Raw genomic sequence first — 22,410 nt, forward strand, 5'->3', positions numbered from 1 at the left:
TCGATATCACTTTATTCAAACTACTCACCTGCACTTTCAACTGGACCACGGCCAATCAGAGAGGTTCTGCCCCTGACTATCTCTGATTGGTTTATGCCACAATAGGGGAATAATGTGTGTCTGTTGTTGACCACACGGAGAGTTGCAGAGATTTTTTATTTATTTTTATTGTTTTTACCCGAACAGTTGGTCGCACCGGTGTAACCAAATATTTTTTTTAGTTGCACCACAAAGAAATTTGGTCACACTCTAGAGCCCTGTATATATATGTATTTTATCCCTGACAAAAAGAAGCAGAGCAGATAAACTACAGTCCTCAGTGACAACAATACCTGAAGCTTCAAGGTGAAACCTCAGTACCAACTACAAAAAGAAAGTCATCAGGTGTATTCAAGAACTTGAAAGGGAAGAAGCCACTGACTGCCCTGCACATCACCGCCTTTACCCAGGGAATGCTACGCCCTGTATATATGGACTTCCATAGTTCCACAAAGGAGTCCCGCTCAGACTCATTGGTAGCAATATAAACTCAGCCACCTACAACATTTCCAAGCACCTCATTACCATCCTAATGAGGTTTTTTAAAAAAACATTTCAAAAATCACTTTGTTAATGTGGAATTCAAAAATGACTTTACAAATGCAGAATTTATTCTACAATTCATTATCTAAGCACAAAATTCTGTTTTTGGAAGTGTGTGGCTATTGTATTCCTGCCTTTTAGGGGGAGCAAAAATCAGATAGGAAGTGGCACACATCATGAGGGGGTACCTGTTAACAACACACAGTGTGGTTGGCTGGGTCAACTTGCATGAATTTAGTTGTGCCTGACTAAGATAGAGATTTTCTTTTTTAGATGTTTCTGAATCAAGAAAGTGTAGAAAACAGTTTTGTTTGGGTAAAAAAAAGGGGGGGGGGGTAATTAAAATTACATACATGAGCACAAAACGTATTAATCCTACTAACACATACACACACATGCAATGAAGCTCATGAAGACCAGATGATTTTAAGCATGTTTTTCTAAATTTAATCATCTTGCTCGGTTCACTTAGTGCAGGGGTCTCAAACTCAAATGAGCCATGGTCCACTTCTAGCTTAATTGGAGGGCCACTTTAGTGTCCAAGTAGTACAACAAACAAACAAACACGAAAACACCCACAAAATGTACAACCCATTCCTAAAATGTAGTGTTTTGTTTGTTTTATTTATTTCCAAATATTGTGTAACAAGAAAATTGCAAACATGAGCACAATTTTTTTCTCACTCTTAACTATCTGAAGCCTTTAAGTTTCATTTGTCATATGCAAGTTAGCACAGGAACTTGAAAGGGAAGAAGCCACTGACTCACAGGGTAGGGCTGGGCGATATGGCCTAAAATTCAAATCGTGATATAATTTGAAGCATGTGCGGTAACGATATATATCACGATATATTCTTTTCTTCTTTATAACGTATTTTCCACACTTTAAGGCACACTTAAAATCCTTTAATTTTCTCAAAAATCGAGAGTGTGCCTTATGTATGAATTCTTGTTGTGCTTACTGACCTCGAACCGATTTTGGCTGCAGAAATCTGTTAAAAATGTTTTAGTACAACTTTGGTAAGCCCCACCGCTTGATGGATTGTCAGAGCATTATGGCTGCCGTAGTGAGGAGCTTCGCAGAGTAATCTGGGTCCAAAACTCCGTCCAATTTAGGTCCCAAAGTCAAACGAACACTAAGAGTTAAAAACAGTCTAAATTATTTCATCTTTAATTAAATCATCAGCGTTGCTGCTTTATCGAGTGTAACATCTCTGAATCCATGAAAACAAAATTTATTAAATTTAACGGAGTTAGAAGTTAACAGGAAGTTAGCTCGCTAGTTTCCACCTAAACATGACATACCATGTTCTGACTGAGAGATTTTTGTAACTAATTAAAACGTACAGCTCTGCTATCACTTCCAACATAAATGAAGACAGAAAACTAAACAGCAGTGGCGTATGTAGGGTTACTGAAGTTGGACTACCTGGTATATAATGTGCTACGTGATTGCTAGCGACACAGCTATGTTAGCATAACATTAGCACAGTGAAGCTGGAGGATGAACGCCAACTTTTTTTTCACTCGATAAAAGTTAACGTGACGGATTCTGGTGGTTAGGGACAAATGATATCACATAGCAGGATGCTGTACACGGGCCAAACTGCAGTCAGGAGAACAACTGAGATTATTCATCCGCAATATGAGGTTAGTTATTAATATACTGCAACAACATGGGAATAGAACAGCTGTGAGAGAATTCAACATTAATGAATCAATGTTATGGAAGTGGAGGAAGCGCAGTTTTTGGCTTTCCCCATATTTCAAAAGTGCTACGACTGTTGCCCGGCATAATTTGCAGACGATAATGGTTGTAGCTGCTGCGATGCTTTCGACCAAAACAAGCTCAGCTTGATGCCATCATCAACATGCGCTATCGCGATATAGTCAAAATCTCTATCGTTGGCCAAATTTATATCGTTTCTATCGTATATATCACCCACCCCTAGCACAGGGTCAACATTGTAATGAAATGTATTTGGCGAGCAGATGACAGTCACTCAGCAGTGCAGTACAGTAATTTCATTGAACTACCAAATAAACAACTCTTTCTGGCCAGACATGCGGCAGCACTTTTGCTACAATTTTGTTTGTATTTAACAAAATAAAACTGCAGGGATAAGCGTACACATTAGTTTTCAACTGTAAGTGAAAACTGTTTTCTTTCCAAAAAAATCTCTCAATGAACTAACACAGCCAATCCCTCAACATGTTTGCACTCTCTTGTTACCTCGGCCAGGTCTGCGGCTCCTAACTGTGGTAAGGAGATCTCGGGCTAATACGTTTGGTTCCGTGTCGGGCTCGTAGCCGGGAACTAACTTTATTGTCTGGGGCTGTGTTCCAATTATTAAGAGACTGCACGCTTGAAGCACGCATTTTCAGCCCTATTAATTCACAGTGACACGACGACGGCTGTCCCAATCTGAGGTGTATACCAAATGCGTACTCAAAATGAACCGTCGATTTTCCCCAAATATCAATATCGTGGTCCGGCGCACGCTTTGTGGTCCCATGCTTCCCGCAAATCATAGCGTGGCGGTGGGTGTGGATAATTTTGCCGCAAAATAGAGATTGAAAATGTGACGTCATTCAGGGGTAAAACCGCAAAGGATTCTGGGAATGAGTGGCAAGCGGTACTAGCGCAAGGAGGCTTTCACATGAAAACAGTCACACAGCGATAAAAATAAACACCAAAAATGGTAAGAAGCTGTTGTATTATTAACTGCAATAGCCGGTCGCATGACAGACACGAGAAGCCGACAAGTAAAGAGATCGGTTGTTATCGGATTACGTCGTGGAAGAGAAATTGTTTAAGCCATGTTTCCGAAGTAACAAAGAGCTGACGGATGGCCTTGATTGCAGACCAAATATAACGTTTCAGAACACTCCAGCTCACATGTTAGTCTGCTCCAAGCATTTCCACAAAGGTAAGTCTTCTGTTGTAGTTATTACGTAATTTATAATAACATAATTGTTGATGTAGGTTACAAATAAGTCTTATATTGATTTGAATTGAATTTGTTGCATTCTGCTGCTTTATGGGCTAATGTTTGTTGTGTTTTGTAGGAAAACCAGCCTACAAAATGCAGGAATGCGACCCAGGCTGGACACCCTCTATCAACCTGGGTCATACAGAGTTTAAAGCTGCTACCACAGCAAGATTTGATCAGTTAAGAGCAGTGTTGGGAATAACGCGTTATTAAGTAACGCGTTACAGTAACTACATTATTATTGTGGTAACGAGCACGGTAACTAGTTATTATGCCAAAATCAGGAACGCGTTAGTCGCTACTGGGATTTAGATAGGGTCGTTACTCGTTACTTTGTGTGGTGGCTATCGCGGAGCTTCCACAGATTCAGTAACATTAGCAAGTGGTGTAGGCCAGCAGGTGGATGAAGGAAAAGGGAGGCAAGAGGAGAGACCCGAAGCAGCCGCCGGTCCGAGTGTGAACTGAACTTCAGGTAAGAAGTTATGGCCTGCAGTCTCTCTGGGTCAGATATAAACCAAGTTTAGGTGGAGTTTATTTTCGTTGTGCTGACTTTTTCCGTACTGCGTGCTAGCTAGCATGACGGAGTTTCCATACAGCTGGGTGGGTGCTATGAAGTTAATGATGTTGCACTTTATTTTGTTCATAAGTTATTAGAGTTGCCAACCGTCCCATCTGGTATTCAGAGAAAATATTACGCGTTTCTTATTGAGGTGAAAAGGAACAGTTTGTCCTGTAATTCAGCTACAAAGACAAAGGCACAAAGCTGGAGTTATTCTGTGTCTTTGCTGCACAGCTGCCTCTCCTCTCATTCTCCCCCCTCCCTCTCCCGTTTCTACTTCAATCATGAAAACTGATCAGTGATCAGCTGATCGGCTCTCTTGTTTGTTTATTGCCCACTTTGCGCCGAAAGAGGAAACCAGAGGATATCGCGCTTGTGATGGCATGTCACACATGGTAAGCTCCACACCTCACCATCCGCTGTTCACTTTAGTTTAATTAACAGTCACTACTTTAAAATATTCTATTTATTGTTCAATATCGTTTCTTTATTAAATGTATTCATTTTTCCATCACACCTTCCAATGTTTATATGGCGTGCACACATATTAACCTTGCAAGGTCAAAGTTCTGTTTTATGTTATATTAATACATCTTTCTTTGTTTGAGTTACCTGGGGGTTGGTGTCTCCTCCTGTCTGGCAAAAGGTGTGGCAAAGGGCTGGGAGACCTGAAGTACTACTGACAGCCTAATTGGATTGCACCACATGCTTCATTGCCTGGGGGGTGTTTCACGTTTGTTTAAATGTTTTGTATTAGTTGGTTATATGGCAGCCATTTTGTTTTCCCCCGTGTGTGTCATTTGGTTTAGCTAAACCAGTATTTAAGTCCCCCTGTGTGTCATTTCAGCAGGTCAGTTTGTCATATGTTTGTTTGAGGTTCTGTTAATTATTATCTTGAGTTTAGTCTATTGAGTTGACCTCTTTTATTGGTCTGCCTGTTTAAGTTTTGGCTTTGTTAAATATATTTTCATATTTTTGGGTCAATAAAACCCATTTTTTGAATTAAAACCACCTGTGTCCTTTATGCTTTACTGCTTGGTCCCTGACAGCGCTAAACAACAGCAGCACGTTTAAGCTTGATCAGTTGTTGTTAGAATTTATTTAATATTAATTTTTAGTATCAGCTGATGTTGGCTGGAGCCACAGCTGCAAAAAAGCTGCTGGTCATGATATGGTTTGGTTATCTGGTGAGAGGGAAACATGAAGATGATACCAGGAGATGTCCTTACTGGATCATCAGAGCTGAGCAGGTGATGGAGAAACAGGTTTATCTTTTAGGTGACATGAATGAGTTGAAGGGAAATTATGAACTGTTTCTGAGAGACAAATAACACCAGTATCCTTTTTTAGGTAGCTGACAGGTGGTAACTGTGCAGGGGCGGGTCTAGCAAAGTGTTGCCAGGGGTCCATGTAGGGCATTAACAGGGAGAGGGGGGCACAAAGAAGTACAGAAATACTTTTCTTTCTTATTCTCATTTAAAATGTCTAGCTTTAAAAAAATAATTATCTGAATCTTACAACAAACGATTGATAGATTAATGCATATATACCATCAAAACAGTGTACATCACTGTCACAACAGTGTTTATTTTCATTCAAAGACTTTATGATTTTCCCTACAATGGTGGGCCAGTCTCTAGTCAAAATGCCCGGGCCAATTTTCTGTCCCAGTCCAGCTCTGTATGCAGCTCATGTGCAGTCTGGTGTTACCTACATCTTCCTATTCAGAAGGCAGAATTTCCAAGTTCTGAGTACAATCGAAAGCATCACGACTGCAGTTTTTGTGTTGGATGTAAAAGGCGCACATGACGCTGTGACGTAGGCTGGAATCATGGCAGCAGTCAATGACGGTCCAGGTGTGGGATTTCTCTCGTGGAAATATGCACATTATCTTTTCCTGTCTATTGGTAGGTGGCACAGTGCACTTGTGGCAAGTAAGCAAGCTAGAAGACTGGCAAAGTTATGGAAGCAACACATTAACAAGAGAATTTTGAGTAAAACCAAAGTTACTTTCCCTAGTAACTAGTTACTTTGAAAGTAACACATAACTTGAAGTAACTGAGTTACTTTTGAGAGAACTAACTAGTAATGTAACTAAGTTACTATTTTAAAGTAACTTACCCAACACTGGTTAAGAGACAGCGCAATATCAACACAGCCACGAAACATCCCGCATATATGTGCCCAAGTTTTGTATTGAATCAATCAAGTGATGAATAACTATTTTCCAGTATGTTGTTTTGATAGGTTTTTTTGGCATTGTTGATTCATTTTTTAACCAATGTAGCTAATAAAGCACAATGGAATACAATTTTGCCTCTTTCTTGTAAGATTCTATAATAGAATGAAATAATAATGGCAGTTATAAATAAAGACAATAAATTGAATGAATTATGAAACACTTATTTTATTTCTATTAGATCTGAAAATTTTGTGTAATACTACAACGTGAAATGACAAATAGATAAAGAAAAAAAATTAACAACAGCTGTGTATGAAGCGGTGTATGAAGAGTCAGATGTGGACAAGGCTTATGATAATTTTCTAGATATTTTTACTATGTGGTACAATAAACATTGTCCTATAAACGAACACATGACAAAGAAAAGAAAAAAAAAGATAAAAAGTCCTTGGCTCACAAAAGGAATTATTAATGCTTGCAAAAAGAAAAACAATCTGTATAAACAGTTTATCAAAGTAAAAACAAAAGAAGTGGAACAAAGATATAGAGCATATAGAAATAAATTGACTGATATTATAAGAACGAGCAAACAATTTTATTATAGAAGAAGATTATATGAAAATAAAAACAATATTAAAGGAACTTGGGATGTGTTAAACAACTTAATTAAACAAGGATCTTCTGGAACATCATATCCTGAATATTTTACTGATGCAAATGGTGAAAATCACAACATGAGTAATAGTGTCGATGGGTTCAATAAATTCTTCATAAATGTTGGCCCTGAACTAGCAGCGAACATCCCGTGTCATAAAAATGAAAATATCAGTAAAATCAAATCCCTTTTCACTGTTCCTCTCAGCTACAAATGAGCAAGAAGTAATAAATATCACATTAAAATGTAAAAGTAAGTCTTCAATGGATTATCATGACATAAATATGTCTGTAGTTAAACAGGTTATTCTGAATATTGCTAGTCCCTTAACATATATCTGTAATTTATCATTTCAGTCCAGTTGTTTTCCAAAAAAATGAAAATTGCGAAAGTAATACCACTATATAAAAGTAATGACAAACACAGTTTTACCAATTATAGGCGTATTTCTCTACTGCCTCAATTCTCAAAAATTCTAGAAAAACTTTTTAATTCAAGATTAGAAAAATTCCTTGAAAAACATCAAATAATAAATGTTGGTCAGTATGGTTTCAGAACGCAAAGAACCACTTCAATGGCGATAATTGAGGCAGTAGAAGAAATTACTAATGCACTGGATAAAAATAAATATGCAGTTGGTAAATTTGTTGATCTCAAAAAGGCCTTCGACACAATCAATCACTCAATTTTATTGGATAAATTGGAAAGATATGGTATTCGAGGGAAAGCTGGTAACTGGTTAAAAAGTTACCTAACGGGTCGGGAACAATATGTTAGCATAGGGCATTACCATTCAGAGAAACTTGGTATTACATGTGGTGTTCCCCAAGGGTCAGTGTTGGGACCAAAACTTTTCAATGTATACATAAATGATATTTTTGATGTTTCTCAAGTACTTATAAGCTCATACTGTTCGCAGATGACACCAACATATTTTTCAGTAGCGATGATTATACTGATCTTGTAATGACCGTAAACAGAGAGCTAAAATTAATTTTAAAAAAATGGATGGACATAAATAAAATATCATTAAATATAAATAAAACTAAAGCAATGTTTTTTGGTAATTTAAAATATAATATAGAATTACCAATTGTCATTGAAGGTGTACCAATTGATAATGTGAGTGAAAACAAATTTTTGGGAGTCGTAATTGACAATAAAATTTCATGGAAACCCCACGTCAGACACATAAAAACCAAAATTTCCAGAAGCCTCGCAGTTTTGAACAAAGTGAAACAATTCCTTGATAAAGATGCACTTCGTACTCTGTACTGTACCCTGGTTCTTCCATATCTTACATATTGTGTGGAAGTGTGGGGAAATATGTGGTGTGAAAATCTGGAACAGTCTGAGTTTACAATTGAAACAATGCAAAATATTCATAGATTTAAATTTCTCTACAAACAGTGGGTCTGCTCACAGTATACTCAATGATGGTTTTTAGTGTGCTCTGTAATGTCTTCTCTTACCATTGCTGGTATGGATTCCAAAAAATTTAAAAAAAAAGTGCGTATGTATGTACATATATGTATGTGTGTTTGTTACTTGTAGTTATTACCGCCTGTTACCTGTGGTAATGCAATTTATAATTTATATATTCAGTTATGAAGGCTCTAATTGTTGTTTGCGAGCTGCCGTTTAGATGCTTGTATGTGCCCGGGGCTGTTGATGGGTCTGTATGCAATGATAGGCGTAGCTGCGGGAAGTTTATTGTTTTTTTTGTTTTTTTGTTGATGAGTGAGAATAGGGGTGGGATTTAATAAGTTTTCTTCGTCCCACTCCTTTTTGAGGCAATTTTTGTTTTTTGTTTTGTGCATTTTATGTTCAATATAGGTATTTGTTGTGCCTGAAAATGAACAAATAAATGAAATGAATTAAATGAAATGAAATATTTTAATGATACAAGTTTGCATATGGTAGAATACTGCATGTAATCATTTGTGTTTAGAAGCATATAGTTGGTGACATATTGAAAGAATGTTTCAGACCCCCTAGGATGAGACATTCTAAGGTGTTCTAGCGTCCACCCCCACATCCTGGGAGCATGGGAAGAGGTCGTACCTTGTCTTATTGTTTTACAGTAGGATTAACGTAGCTATGTCAGTTTTAGTCTAAGTGCTTTTTTACATAAACAGGGAGTGCAGAATTATTAGGCAAGTTGTATTTTTGAGGAATAATTTTATTATTGAACAACAACCATGTTCTCAATGAACCCAAAAAACTCATTAATATCAAAGCTGAATGTTTTTGGAAGTAGTTTTTAGTTTGTTTTTAGTTTTAGCTATTTTAGGGGGATATCTGTGTGTGCAGGTGACTATTACTGTGCATAATTATTAGGCAACTTAACAAAAAACAAATATATACACATTTCAATTATTTAATTTAACCAGTGAAACCAATATAACATCTCCACATTCACAAATATACATTTCTGACATTCAAAAACAAAACAAAAACAAATCAGCGACCAATATAAACACCTTTCTTTGCAAGGACACTCAAAAGCCTGCCATCCATGGATTCTGTCAGTGTTTTGATCTGTTCACCATCAACATTGCGTGCAGCAGCAGACAGAAAGAAAGACGGACGCAACAAGATTGTCATCCCCTATGTAGCCAGTGTATCAGAAAAACTCAGGAGGGTTTTCTCCAAGCATGACATCCCGGTGCATTTCAGACCCAGCAACACGCTCAGACAAAAACTGGTTCACCCGAAAGACAAAACGCCAAAACACAAACTTAACAACGTGGTGTATGCTGTACAGTGCAGCGAGGAATGCCCAGACCTCTACATTGGAGAGACCAAACAGCCACTTCACAAGCGCATGGCACAACACAGAAGAGCCACCTCCACAGGACAAGACTCAGCTGTCCATCTGCATCTTAAGGATAAAGGACACTCTTTCGAGGATGCCAATGTTCACATTTTGGACAGAGAGGACAGATGGTTTGAAAGAGGAGTGAAAGAAGCCATTTATGTCCACTGTGAGCGACCATCTTTGAACAGAGGCGGTGGTTTACGACACCAACTTTCTGCCATTTATAATCCAGTTTTGAAATCCCTTCCCAGACGCCTTGGCGGCCACTCACATCCTGGGCCATCTGATCTCAGGAATTTGCATGATAAGGTGGGGCCAGGTTTCACAATGAACTCACCCGAAACTCTGGCTGATTGGGACCCACACCCAGTTTCACACCTTGGCTCAGGTGATTAGAGGATCATCAGGGGGTCCTTTTGTCCCTCTGTGGGGGATACTCCCACTAGGTTTATATCTGGGACTCTCCACCATTTGACCTTAGAACTGAAGAAGCTTCTCGGATGAGAGGTGAAACGTCTTCAAGTAACTTAAAGAAGTCCAGACGCATTTCTTTGCAAGCTCCTTTGACTACGATGACCTGGATGACTGAGAACCTTCACAGACAACGCATTCTGTACTGTACAGCAGCGGTGTCCAACCTTTTTTGCACCACGGACCAGTTTAATATCAGAAAATATTTTCACGGATGGGCCTTTAAGGTGTTGCGGATAAATACAACAAAATAAAATGATACAGACAAAGACAAAAACTGTGGTATTTTGTAAATATAATGAACGCAAATTCAGCTGTGTAATTGTGCAACTTTATTAGCATTGTTCTCCTGAAATGCACCAACAGCATCGAGAGTAACATCCTCCTCTCTGCTTCTTGACGCTCTCTAGTCACTATGGTAATGCGTAAATAGTTCTTTCAAAATAAGATACACAACTAGGGCTGGGCCATATTATACCGTTCACGGTAATACCGGTATAATGTTAGGCAACGATAGGAAAATGAAATATCGCGATAGAATGGGAGTAAAACGCGCATGCGCAGTGCCTTTGTTTTCATACGCACTGTACGCATTGTTGAGCGAAACAGATGAACCAGAATTGGTTTGTAAAAATGGTGCAACTTCAGTAATGTGGAACTGGTTTTGTGTTTGTCCGTCAGATACACGACAAAGCACATTTTTTTGCAGAACATGCAAGCGGCCGTCGTTATTGTCGTATTTGTCGGACTAAGATGCTCTTAAATCTGGGAGTAATCTGGGTCCTAAACTCCGTATGTTTCAGGTCAAACGAACACTGCAGCATCACTGAGTTAAAAACTGTCTCAATTCTTTCATCTTTAATAAAACGGTCAGCATTGCTGCTTTACCAGGTGTAACTATAAAGTTTAACTTCCAGGCATCCATGAAAAAAAATTTATTACATTTAACGGAGTCAGAAGTTAGCAGGAAGCTAGCAGAAGTTAGCTCGCTAGTTTCGCTAGTTACCTAAGCATGATATTGCATGTTCTGACTGAGAGATTTCTGAAAAAATTCAAACGTACAGCTCTGCTATCACTTCCAACATAAATGAAGACAGGAAACTAAACAGCAGTGACGTTTGCAGGGTTACTGAAGTTGGGCTAGCTGGTATATAAATGATGTGCTACGTAATCGCTAGCGACACAGCTATGTTAGCATAACATAAACAGTGAAGCTGGAGCACGAACACTAACACTTTTCCACTTATAAAAGTTAACGTGAAGGTTCCTGATGGTTAGAAACAAATGCAATCGCATGGCATGATGCTGTAAAAGGACCAAACTTCAGTCAGGAGAACAACTGAGATAATCCATCCACAATACGAGGTTAGTCATTAATATACTGCAACAACATGGGAATAGAGCAGCTGCCAGAGAATTCAACATTAATGAATCAATGGTACAGAAGTGGAGGAAGCAAGAAGAATGAGTTTAATAAAGTTTGATTTATCTGACTGCTTCGTTTCGCTTAATGTGCCTTATAATCCCGTGCACCTTATGGTCCGAAAAATCCGTACTGCACACTGCAGTTTAATGTTGCAAAGCACCTCTTTTTAACTTCAGTGGATATTATACATGGTTATGCTCAGGATATGTCAGCCCATTTCTACTGGAAATGCCTTTTGGTTAAACTTTCAGCAAGGAATTTGCATTTGCACTGTTACATTTTTATAAAGCTTTAATGTACATAAAAACCAGCTTCTTGTTTAAGTGAAAATAAATGGAAGGTTGTCTTTTTGCGCTAGTAATGTTGTGGAGTTGTATTTTGTCTTGCATCAATTATATCGTCAGTTATATCGTTATCGCAAATTTTCAAATACATATCGTGATAAATATTTTGGCCATATCGCCCTGCTCTATACACAACTACAACACGGGAAAAGACCCAGGGAACCAGACTTAACGATTAAAAACCCTGAAAACCATACACTTCACGCCCGAGCCTCAACTCTCGCGACCCGGTACCAAAGGAGCCCTGATGTTGCGGACCCCTGCTGTAGAGGAGACATGGCACTAGATTGATTGACAATGGTCTACAGCAATCAGAATGCACAACACAATGTGCTGTAAAATCCAGTTAATCTAAGCGCCAGTTAATCTGGAACACCAGTGTTACAGATCTACTGCCGTTTAGATCGACTGGCGTTGGTCGAACAGATGTGTGGCAGACTTGCGTTTCAGGAGCTGCTACCGACAAATCAGCAAAAAAAAAAAAAAAAAAAAAAAAAAAACACGCCAAATGTGTCATCTGTGACACTTGTGAGGTTATCTCAAACACACTCTGTCAGTCTTGATGCTGTTGAACAACACAATGTTTAAAAATGTGGCGACTTTACCTGCTAATATCCTCATGCGCGACACAATCACGAAAACAGCAAACAATTAACACCACGCCGATGTTGTCCACAGGACAGCAGGAGTAAACGAGCGGGAGACTCTTGTCGTCGTAATCGTCCCCCTCGCACGTTTTATTTCTCCGGTTTCAGCGTTTTTGCTTCACAACTAAAGCGAGCAGTTTACTTTGTGCACTAATATGGACTCGAGTCAACCAGCGCCACCTCTGGCCAAGTGCCACAGCCTACAGCCAGAACAACTTGTGACACACATCTGCACCACGTTTGAATTCGTTTCTTGCACAACACATTTGATTGCCTATATTTCTCTGGAAATGAATATTTCCAGCCAATATAGGCAATCCTTCAACATGGCTGGAGAGTTGGTAGTTATATACAGTCTGTATAAGTGTGGTTAATCTAATGAACATTTGTAAGGAGATGGCAGTTACTGTGAATTCACAGCAGTTACACAGTGATTAGTACTAAACAGCCAGAAGAAGAAAGAAGAAGAAGAAGAAAGAAGTGTACTTTATTGGTCCCCGTGGGGAAAATCCCTCTCTGCATTTAACCCATTCACTCAGTGAAACAGTGGGCAGCCATTGGGCGCCCGGGGAGCAGTGTGTAGGGACGGTACCTTGCTCAGGGGTACCTCAGGGTAGCTGTTCAGGGGAATCGAACCCCCGACCTTCCGATCATGGGGCCGCCACTCTACCCACTGAGCTATCCCTGCCCTACAGTGAGGGTGAGTGGATATAAGAAAGTCAGTGACTCAGGTGTGTCGCTTGGTTTGTCATCTGTTTGTGAGACTGGAGGAGAAGTAGAAATCTTTTGTTTTAAATCTTAGTTAGGAAAGTTCCTGTTTTAAAACAAGCACTTTTTGTGAGAAATGCAAGAAGTACATCTACAGAAAGCACACAGTTACATTCTGTCCATCATGTCGACAAAACTGAAAATGTTGAACATTGAAAAACTGAGAACGTTGGGCAAGTTCAAAAGAAATGTGTTTGTAAGAACGAAAAACCAAATTGTTCCTAAAATAGTTATGGAAAGTCTAACTGTTGTATGTCTTTGTTCTACATGTTTATCTCATGGGAAATAAAGTTGCTATTGTTTCAGTGCAGTTTTTTGACAATTCTGAGTGGATTGACACAGTACAGGTCAAAATGACCCGCAACAAAATCAATGTCACTTTTTTGTTCTTCAACATAATACAAGGGTTAACCCTGGTACATCCAAATCTACCCACAAACATGTTGAAAGATGCAATCCCAGCAATGTGGATTGTCAACACTAAAAACAATCAGTAAGCAAAGACAACAGGGATCAATTTTCTCTGTTTATTTAGCACCCACAACATTTGTAGTTGCCTTCTGCACAAGGGAAGTCCACACACACTGTGTGGTACCACTTTACGCAGAAGGTGCAATCTGCAAGATTGAATGAGATTGTCAGAGTCATTGTCTGACTGTTTATTACTAATCACCTGCTGTACATTCACAGTAACTGTCATCTCCTTACAAATGTTTATTAGATTAACCACACTTATACAGACTGTATATAACAACCAGCTCTAAAATGTTTGTTCGCAGAGAAAAGACGCAGACAGACTGCGCTAACAGCATGTGATGTTACAAAACTAGTGAAATATTAGTGTCATTTTCAAAGGTTTATTTGCATGACGCACAAACAGACACAATTGAAAGGTACAAATGTGCATGAAACGAATTCAAACGTGCTGCAGATGTGTGTCACAGGTTGATCTGGCTGTAGGCTGTGGCACTTGGCCAGAGGTGGCGCTGGTTGACTCGAGTCCATGTTAATGCACACAAAGTAAACTGCTCGCTTTAGTTGTGAAGCAAAAACGCTGAAACCGGAGAAATAAACCGTGCGAGGGGAACGATAACGACGACAAGAGTCTCCCGATCGTTTACTCTTGCTGTCCTGTGAACAACATCGGCGTGGTGTTAATTGTTTGCTGTTTTCGCGATCGCGTCGCGCATGAGGATATCACCAGGTAAACTCGCCACATTTTAAACATTTTGTTGTTCAACAGCATCAAGACTGACGGAGTGTGTTTGAGATAACCTCACAAGTGTCACAGATGACACATTTGGCGTTTTTTTTGCTGGTTTGTCGGTAGGAGCTACTGAAACGCAAGACTGCCACACATCTGTTCAACCAACGCCAGTTGATCTAAACGCCAGTAGATCTGGAACACCGGGTCTAAAGTAGCCTGCGTTTAATATGGCTTTTGTGCTGTTAACATGTTTAATGTTATGTAGGAACACGGGCCGATTTTTTAGTTTGTGTTTTGTTAAGTCCTATTCTAAAGGCTGATTGCCCTCCCCCACGCTTGTACCTGTGGCTTTCTGTCCTGGGGGTGGGGGCTGGTTGTTCTCCTGCCCTGCACCCAATCCTTTTGTTCATATTCAAAGACTGTTTTTCTGTATGTATTCTTACCCCCTAAAAGCCATTATAATGTTGCAAGCAATCACAAACTCTACAGTCTAACTCCAGTGTATACCAAGCAATCTATTATCCTCAACAGAGCTAAACTCAACATAAACTGCACCCACATTAAAGTTAGCTCGGTGCTTACCTTTAGATGAGCCCACAAACCGAGAGAAACTTCGTGATGAAGCTGGAAGTTTTTCCAAACACAGGGAGCAGAGACCCACGTGATTCACGCTGATCTCAGCTACGATCCAGGAGACAAGGGTGTGCAGATCGATGCAGATATCGATCCAAACGTTGCTAGTGGTATATGTTCCTGTAAGTTCACTACTTTACTCCCGTTTCATGAAAAAGCAGCTCTCTCTGCTCGACTCCTCCGCCTCCTTTCTTCTTCTTCTGTGTGTTTAACGGCGGTTGGCAACCAACGTAAAGGAGCATTACCGCCTCCTACTGTTGGGTCAGACCAATGGCTGTATCCCAATTCAGGGTCTGCAGCCTTAAAGTACGCAGCCCCAACGATCCTCAAGGGCCGCGTACTTAAAGACCGCTAAGGCCGGAAGTCCGAGCCTTGTGAAATGGGACGGTCTAGGTTGCGCTGCCCAGGTTGCCTAGCAACCATGATACTAACAGCTGGAAACGTGTCATACAGCTTTGTTTGACAGAAATGAAGGAGAAAATATTTTGTTCATTTGTTTGTTTTTTTCTACATGAGCTTAGAGCTGGGCGATAGAATGATAACGATATGTATCGCGATATAACTTTTACTCGATAGAGAAATTAAGCTATCGCGATAGACCTCGCCGCTCTTGTCCTCTTAAAAAAAAAAAAAAAAGGTCAGCCAATCCAAATTAAGTAGCGCAGAGCCGAACCAATCACAGCCGCAGCGTCACGTCGCGTGACTTGTTACGTACAGCACAAGTGCCAAGCCGCACGTGCATTTGTTTGGGAAGCAGCCAGCGACCGTACCGCCCGGGTAATGGAGGAAATGAGTGTGCCGACTAGAAAAATCAACCGAGCTTGACTGAAGGTTACCGAAGAGAAAACAGATGATGGTTCCAATGCCGGAGAGATTGTCGAACGGAAGAGCCATAGAAGTTCCGTAGTGTGAAGGTATTTCGGCTATTTCAAGTCTGACAAAAAACAGAGTAGCGTGCACTGTAAATTGTGCCGAAAGCAAGTCTGGAAATACAATAAACTGGTGCATGCGTCACACTGTGCGCCACGTTATTGTTTCAGTGAAATGAATTTCTACAATACTGTTACTGTTAATTCTACTCTCTGCAGTGTTTAAATACAGACAGTTACTGTCCCTCCACACATACGACTCGGTTCTTCTTCTCTGCCCCAGCTTTGTTTACTTTTTCCCACCGAGGCTTCTAGACTTCTGATTGGCCAACATTTCTGCACGGTTAGGAATCTAGCGCCACCTGCTGCTTTGGCATGTTCATAGCATCGTTTTCCTTCATTTCTGCCTTTATGTGTGGACGGGATTATTTTTTAAAACGAAAATGGAAAATCTCCGTTTTCAAAAATACCCGTGTACGTGTGGACGTAGCCTCAGTCTCTGACTGGAAGCGCTAATTCGTCATTTGGCTTTTGTCAGACTAAAGTAACTGTTAAAACTGTTTGAAAAGCTCAGCTATACAACAAGGAGAGATTGAGAATTTCCTTTTAGTTCTCAGTTTATTTGATATTGACAAAAGTTAGTCAGTTTTGTCTGTTCTTCTGTAAAACAAACTAAGATTTATTTTTAGAATTAATATTTTGTTTCTAAGTGGAATTGACAGTTTAGTAGTCTGTTTCGTTTGTTCTATTTTGAAACGTAAACGCTTTAGCGGCTGCCTTTTGTGTAGTTTGCAATATTTGCCTTTATTTATCTGAAAAAGTCTCATGTTCCTTAAGTACATCTACCCTGTTGAACTTATTATGGGAAATAAATATTTAAATAAAAACAAGCTGCTGATTATTTCACATTTTACTTGTGAGCAACGGCACATTTAAATCTTAGAAATATAGTTATTTGGCTTATATCGTGATAGATATCGTTATCGCCTGAAATGAAAAAAAACATATCGTGATATGAAAAAATCTCATATCGCCCAGCTCTACATGAGCTTTGATCATTCTCTGTAGGATTAAGCTCAGCTATTGAACGGCGTATATTTTAAAGTAAAGGCTTTAAAACCAAGTACAAATGTCACTAATGTCAGATAACTTTGCCGACATGTGGCCAACAGTAATGTTTTAATGTTCTTTGTTAATAAACATTTGCACATAAATAAGTGACATAATATTCAGTACTTAAAGGTTCACTCTTCGGGCGCCCCTCATCCACCGTTTTTTTCGGCAAAAAATTATCCACACCCACCGCCGCGCTATGCATTCTGGGATATGTTGGGTCTTGAAGTCTACACCGCCACGTCCTTAAAATTCAGGGAAAGGAAGGACGCATTTGAGGGCCCCATTTCGAGCAGCCTTCGAATTGGGACAGCCTTCGTTGCGTCACGGTGACGTAATCGGCCTTAAAATGCGGCCTTCAAGGCTGCAGACCCTGAATTGGGATACAGCCAATGGTTGTGTCCCAATTAAGAGACTGCACACGGTCGATTTCCCCAAATATCAAGCGTGGTCCGGTGCACGCTTCGTGGTCCCATATATCTCACAATTCATAGCGTGGCGGTGGGTGTGGAGAATTGTGTCGCAAAATACGGCAGAAGGGAGCGGCCGAAGAGGTTTTTTTTTTTCCAAACTTTATTGAAATCATAAAGCGAACAGTCAGTCATTCCAGTTCAGTTTGTACAGTAGACATACAAGGCAAATAAGAGTAACAATATACAGTACAATGAAATAAGAAGGATAAATAAATAAAGGAGAAAAAAAGGGGGGGGGGGGGAATGTGACAGACAGTTGTGACAGGTCATTCGTTAAACATTACTGAATGAATTTCAATCAATGATAAACCTTTTTTATTGGAAGTTAATTTAAGAGAGTTTAAGTAATATTCAATTTCAATCAAAAACAAATTAAATGATGGGGTTGAGTTTTGAAATTTACATTTATCTATATGGCATTTCCCTAATAAGATGGAGCGGATGAAGAGTGAACTGTCAAAAGTACCGAATATGACGTCACTTATTTATGTGCGAATGTTTAATAATTAAAGTCAGTCATATATCCACCAACACAATATATATATATATATATATTTATATATATATATATATATATTTATATATATATATATATATATATATATATATATACCGGCAGATAGAGGAGGTGGCTGATATCCAGAAATCCTACCAGTGGCTGGACAAAGCTGGACTGAAAGACAGCACAGAGGCACTAATCATGGCAGCACAAGAACAAGCTCTGAGTACAAGATCCATAGAGGCTGGGGTCTATCACACCAGGCAAGACCCCAGGTGCAGGCTGTGTAAAGATGCCCCAGAGACAATCCAGCACATTACAGCAGGGTGCAAGATGCTAGCAGGCAAGGCATACATGGAACGCCATAACCAAGTGGCCGGCATAGTGTACAGGAACATCTGTGCCGAGTATAACCTGGAAGTCCCGAGGTCAAAATGGGAGATGCCCCCAAGGGTGGTGGAGAATGACCGAGCTAAGATCCTGTGGGACTTCCAGATACAGACGGACAAAATGGTGGTGGCTAACCAACCGGACATAGTGGTGGTAGACAAACAGAAGAAGACGGCCGTAGTGATCGATGTTGCGGTTCCGAATGACAGCAATATCAGGAAGAAGGAACACGAGAAGCTGGAGAAATACCAAGGGCTCAGAGAAGAGCTCGAGAGGATGTGGAGGGTGAAGGTAATGGTGGTCCCCGTGGTAATCGGAGCACTAGGTGCGGTGACTCCCAAGCTAGGCGAGTGGCTCCAGCAGATCCCGGGAATAACATCGGAGATCTCTGTCCAGAAGAGCGCAGTCCTGGGAACAGCTAAGATACTGCGCAGGACCCTCAAGCTCCCAGGCCTCTGGTAGAGGACCCGAGCTTGAAGGATAAACCGCCCGCAGGGGCGTGCTGGGTGTTTATATATATATATATATGTGTGTGTGTGTGTGTGTGTGTGTGTGTGTGTGTGTGTGTATATATATATATATATATATACACACACACACACACATATATAAGGTGGGACCAAACTATGACCCCCCACCCCCACTAGGTGATGGAGCTGATCAAAGGAGCCCAGAGCAATTGATCTGATGTGGTGGCAGAGGCTGTATCAAGACTAATGTAATCTAATAGATAATTTCTATATTGGTTAGAATTTTATTTTTCCAGTTCATGAGGACAGTTTTCTTGGCTATGCATAGGGCAGTGAAAACCATATGGGCTATATTCTTTTCTGAAGTGACATTATCTAAGCTGCCCAACAAACACACTAAGGGGGAAGTTGGAATGTTACATTTCAGACACTTTGATAAGTCTTCACATACCTCGCGCCAAAACTTCTGCACTGGTGGACAGAACCAAAGAGTGTGAATGTAATTGTCTGGTGTATTGCCTTGACAGTGTGAGCAGTTGTTGGAAGATGTAAAGCCCATCTTGAACATCCGATGACCTGTATAGTGCACTCTATGTAGTATTTTGTATTGTATTAATTGCAGACTGGGATTTTTAATCAATTTAAAGGTTTTTAAGCATACCTGAGACCAGAAGTTTTGGTCTAAACTGACTGATAAATCTGCGTCCCACTTTGCAATAGGAAGGGATATTGATTCATCTAATTTAGAAAGTGTTCTGTATATTTTAGATAATAATTTGGGGGATTTAAGAGTAAGGAATTGTGCCGCACTTGGTGGTGTTTGTAATTCAACTTGACTGAGGTTAAATTTCTTTTTTATTATGGATTTAATTTGTTGATATTCTAAAAATCTTTTCTTGTTGATCCCATATTGTGCAACTAGTCTGTCAAATGGGATAAATTCTGTTCCCTCTAATATATGTTCTAAGTATTTAATTCCTTTACAACTCCATTCTGGGAAATTAATCATATTATTGTTTTGTAATATGTCAGGGTTATTCCAGATAGGTGTACGTTTGCATGGGATTAGTGAAGACTCCGTTATTTTTAGAAACTCCCACCATGCTGTCAGAGAGAAGCTGATGTTGATACTTTTAAAGCATTCATGTCTTTTGATGTTTGAGCTAATAAATGGTAGGTCTGAAATCTCTAGATCCTTGCATAGTGCCTGTTCAACATCTAGCCAGGGCTCATCTAAGAAGGTATGTTTTGACCATTCTGAGATGAACTGAAGCCTGTTGGCTAAGAAGTATTGGTGAAAATTAGGCAGATCTAATCCTCCTCTACCCTTGGTTCTTTGTAGCGTTTTTAAGCTGATACGTGGGGGTTTATCTTTCCAAAGGAATTTGGAAAAATATGAATCCAGAGATCTGAACCAATCTTGTGATGGTTTGTTAGGGATCATCAAAAATAAGTAATTTATTTTTGGCAAGATCATCATTTTTATAGTGGCGACCCTTCCCATGAGTGATATGGGTAAAGATTTCCATCTAGTCAGATCGCCTTCTACTTTCTTTAGAAGTGGGATGTGGTTTAATTTAGTTAAGTCTGAAAGCTTAGGAGAAACATTAATACCTCAATATTTAATATTTCTGGATTGCAGTGGGGCAGAGGAAGAATTATGGAAGGAGCAGTTAATGGGGAGAACTGTAGATTTTGGCCAGTTAATTGAATAATCTGAAACTCTTGAAAACCAGTTTATTAGCGTAATTACCTCAGAGAGGTTGGTTTGTGTGTTTTGCAGAAAAAGCAACACATCATCCGCATAGAGACAGATTTTATGTTCTATGTTCTTACATTTTATGCCCTTAATTGTTGTAGCCTGTCTAAATGCTGCTGCTAGAGGTTCGATAAAAATTGCAAAAAGTGAAGGGGAGAGTGGGCATCCCTGCCTGGTGCCCCTCAGGAGACAGAAGCTGGAGGATGTCTGGTCATTTGTTCTGATACGAGCTGTTGGGGAATTGTATAATATTCTTATCCAGTTTATAAAAGAGTTTCCAAAACCAAATTTGTGTAAAGTTGCGAATAAAAATTTCCAGTTAACTCTGTCAAATGCTTTTTCTGCATCTAGAGATAATATTATGGTTTCGATGTTGACATTCCTGCTGTCAGCATGCCAATTGCACGCTCCCTCATTGCTTGTGGCATCTGTGGCATTTTGCTGTGAGACAAAACTGCACATTCCAGGGTGGCCTTTTGTTGTGGGCAGTCTGAGGTACACCTGTGCACTACTCATGATGTCAGATCAGCATCCTGATGTGGCACACCTGTGAGGTGGGATGGATTATCTCAATATAGCAGATGTGCCCACTACCACACATTTGGACTGATTTGTGACCACTGTTTGGGAGGGATGGTTATATTGTGTATCTGGAATGAATTTTAGGTCTCTACGTCCATCCCATGGGGAATGGGAGCAAAAACAAAAGTGTTGCGTTTATATTTTTGTTCAGTGTAGTTGTGTTTTCTTTATTTATTTTTAACTGGTTAGCTAGAAATCGACCTGATTTGTTACTGTGTTCAAAATTCTGCAAGCGAAGTCTTTGTATAAGGAATTGTGTTTTTTTATTAATAGTTTCATTTAATTCTAGTTTTGTCTTGCATATTTTGTTCAATGTTTCCTGATCTTGGTCGCACGCGTAGGCTTCTTCTAGTGATTTGATGTTTTTTTCTAATTCCTGAATATTTTTGTTTTCTTCTTTCTTTTTGTGTGATGAGAAAGAAATTATTTTACCTCTCATCACAGCTTTCCCTGCTTCCCATAGAACAGAAGCAGATATTCCGGGAGTGTCATTAAAGTCTAAATATGAAGTCCATTCCTTTTTAAAATATTTAATAAAGTCTTCATCTTTAAGCAGTGATGTATTAAATCTCCAGTTTTTACTTGGCGTAGTATTATTCTTGTGCATTAGTTTTAAAGATACAGGAGCATGATCGCTGACAGCTATAGGATGAATCTCAGTGTCTGAAATGTCACACAGCAGTGAGCTGCTGACCAGAAAATAATCCAGACGAGAGTAAGAGTGATGAACATGCGAGAAAAAAGTATATTCCTTACTGTTGGGTTGAAGGGAGCGCCATGCATCACGAAGGCCAAAGTCGCTCATATACTGTTTGATTATATTTGTGGATTGCCAATTGCGCTGAGTTCCTGTTGTGTTGAGCCTATCGATTTCTTCATTTAGTCCAAGGTTGAGGTCACCGCCAAGAATGAGTGTGCAATCGAGGTGTTCAGAGAGTGTACTAAAAAATCCGTGGAAGAATGAGGG

General features: G+C 39.7%; 1 protein-coding gene across 2 annotated transcripts in view; it reads right to left on the reverse strand.

The window, feature by feature from the left end:
• Positions 1 to 15,513, reverse strand: part of LOC147334070 (uncharacterized) — a 50,982-nt gene extending 35,469 nt beyond the window's left edge. For both annotated transcript variants that reach the window (XM_086286592.1, XM_086286590.1), the window contains exon 1: positions 15,238 to 15,513. The gene's annotated coding sequence lies outside the window, so the exon portion shown is untranslated. The remainder of the gene's footprint in view (positions 1 to 15,237) is intronic.
• Positions 15,514 to 22,410: the final 6,897 nt, after the last annotated feature.

Source organism: Aulonocara sp. 'chitande type north' Nkhata Bay, linkage group LG3 (assembly GCF_057382095.1).
Source record: "Aulonocara sp. 'chitande type north' Nkhata Bay isolate Kocher_YH1m ecotype deep benthic linkage group LG3, A_spYH_male_GT1.1, whole genome shotgun sequence".
Taxonomy (NCBI): Eukaryota; Metazoa; Chordata; class Actinopteri; order Cichliformes; family Cichlidae; genus Aulonocara; species Aulonocara sp. 'chitande type north' Nkhata Bay.